The following is a 2,924-nucleotide window of genomic DNA, read 5'->3' as shown; positions in this document are numbered from 1 at the left end:
TCCGACTCAAGGAGTGTCCGTACGTCTTGTGATCTAGTGAGTTGAGTACGCCCGTTGAACAGAATAACAGTTCTATCGCGGCATGTCAGCATAAAGGCTGAAGTAAGCACGAAGTGATTCAAGTGATTCAGTACGGTGACCACTTTAGTAAAACCCATGAGCATGGGTGTGTTTGTCAAAGGTATGGTAATGGTGCTGACACATCTAGAAACGTTCACGGCAAGCCGGAATTCGAGCCAACAATCAGTTTTCCGGCACGAAAATGGAGCGACAACTCTCCGCAGCGAATTGCGGTGCATTTGGCCACTGGGATATCCGTGTCCCCTCTTGGTATAGTACTCTGTATAACACTTAACAGTTATGTATGTCAGTCCTGTAGAGAGCCGTGAAGATCCGTGTTAGGACTGGTCTTTAGCAACCATTTCTTGTCGCACGAGGCGGTCAGGCTCGCTGACTTATCTGATGCATGTCATCGTGTCCCAGTTCCGTAGATCGATGCTCATGATGTCAATCACTGGATTGTCTGGTCCAGACTCGATTATTCACAGACCGCTGTCACACGGCTGGAATACTGCAGAGCGTAAAACAAAAGTCAGACAGTCCTGCATCCTCCCGAGTTTAACTGGACTTTTATAGTCGGTTAATGCCCTTGCTTCGCGAAGATGACGGTACTGTAGATCGGAGTGACCACAGGGTCACCCCATCCAGCGTGCAGCCATACTCATCTCATCATGGCGGACATATAGTGACCCGGGAATAGGATAGGTCAATAAGTGTTATATCACCCTAATGGACCATTTGTCAGCTATAAATATCTGATTATCGCTAAATAGCATGTCGCGAGTGTAATCTGCCAGACATGGCCGACCAGCTCCGGGCCTTGGACAGATGCCAGATTGTCCATATACCAGAGTGAGTGAGTATAGTTTTACGCCGCTTTTAGCAATATTCCAGCGATATCACGGCGGGGGACACCAGAAATGGGCTTCACACATTGTGCCCATGTCGGTAATCAAACCGGGTCTTCGGCGTGACGAGCGAACGCTTTAACCACTAGGCTACCCGACCGCCCCCATGCATATACCAGAGACCATATGCATGTAGTTGCACGATAGTTTTTTATAGAGCCTTCAATGCACACTCAACATGATATTTACTGAATATATGTCCAGTGATGATGCTTTCACATATAGCTGTAGAAGCTCATATCTGCCATTGGAAATCTTATTAATACGGCTTCTCGCTAAACCATCGCGTTCCCTCCTAAATATGTTTTTGCTCCTCTCGCTAAGAGTTCGTTCGCAGTGAATTCAATAGTATAGCGAGGGATCGTGAAGATTGTTGCGAGGCATTAATTGCCACAGCCTATCGAGGAAAGCTATAGAACAACAATATAGAAGTAGAAAGACCAATTTAATTAACTACGTTAAACAAGCAAGATTTACATTATTTAAACCACATATTCACCATCTCTGGCAGCACAAATATGTCTTAGACACTAGTAATATTTATGTTGTCCCAAAGGCTAGGATCTATAAAACGCCTTAGCCAACACAAGTACCACAGGTATAAACACCAGTCACCAGTCACTCAATCATGATGATGGATGTGCAAGCTGTGGTGGTCGAGAGGGGCGACCATAGGCGGGTCGGGTTATAGGCTCTGTGACTATGTGGATTGCCATTCGTCACCACTCGCCCCTTTCCGTAACCTGCTTGTCCCGGAATAACACGACATCGCCAATGTTTGGATTGCAGGTTATATTCGCTCATAATATCAATCACTGGGTTGTCAAGTCAAGGGTCGTTTATGAGACTCCCTCATAAAGCTAGAATATTGCTGAGTGCGAGTCCTAACAATAAAACAACAGGCAAACGGGCCATTCGTCACCACTCGCATTATATATTGGAAAGTTTAAGAATGGGAGTTGCGACCGTCCGAATACCCTGACATCGTTGAAGAACGGCATTGATTTATTTTGTTTTTGTATGATATGAACATGTGAGTCTGTGTCTAATTTTTGTATCTAGAGTTCTGCTCGAGGGGTCTAAAGGCTACATTGTATCTGCGTATCTGTGTTACCTGGCCGACGTAGCTTTATGGACCAAAGGTTGCACTTAGTAGGATATCATGAAATAGGAGAAAAACTACAATGGTCAAAGTTCTCCGCATTGATATTGCCGAGATATTGCTGAGAGCGACGTGAAGCCAAACGCACTCATCTCCACTCACACCACGTCACTCACCCATTCAACCACGCACCCATTCAACCACCCACTTGACCTCAGTCAGTCAATCAATCAATTAAAGTTTTAAAGGACAACACACAGAAATGCCCGTTTGCCATTCCGGGACAAGCCGATTGTTGCAAGTTACGGAAACATGCGAGTGTTGACGAATGGCCCGTTTGCCTGTCGTTTTATTGTTAAGCACCGCACTAAGCAATATTCTAGCTTTATGAGGGAGTCTCATAAACGACCCTTGACTTGACAACCCAGTGATTGATAGTATGAGCAAATATAACTTGCAATCCAAACATTGACGATGTCGTGTTATTCCGTGACAAGCAGGTTACGGAAAGGGGCCAGTGGTGACGAATGGCAATCCATATAGTCCCAGAGCCTATAACCCGACCCGCCTATGGTCGCCCCTCTCGACCACCACAACTTGCACATCCAACATCATGATTGAGTGACTGGTGACTGGTGTTTATTGACCTTTTTCACACTTTCGCCATCTTGGATCGAAAACGAGGCTTGGAGAGCATAGCTCCATGCAGTGTGAGTCGCATCAGCGGATAGGGAACAGACAGCATGTTGTGCATTTCACTGATGGACATTTCAAACAAACAAAAAATGGTATCCTCTGTATCTAATACAGAAGATATTTCACATTTAATCCTGAGGTCCAACTAAAATATGCCT

The sequence above is a fragment of the Haliotis rufescens genome, unplaced genomic scaffold (assembly GCF_023055435.1).
Source record: "Haliotis rufescens isolate VD_foot unplaced genomic scaffold, xgHalRufe1.0.p SCAF_12, whole genome shotgun sequence".
Classification (NCBI taxonomy): Eukaryota; Metazoa; Mollusca; class Gastropoda; order Lepetellida; family Haliotidae; genus Haliotis; species Haliotis rufescens.
The sequence above is the reverse complement of the archived record's forward strand: the minus strand, read 5'-3'. Positions refer to the sequence as shown.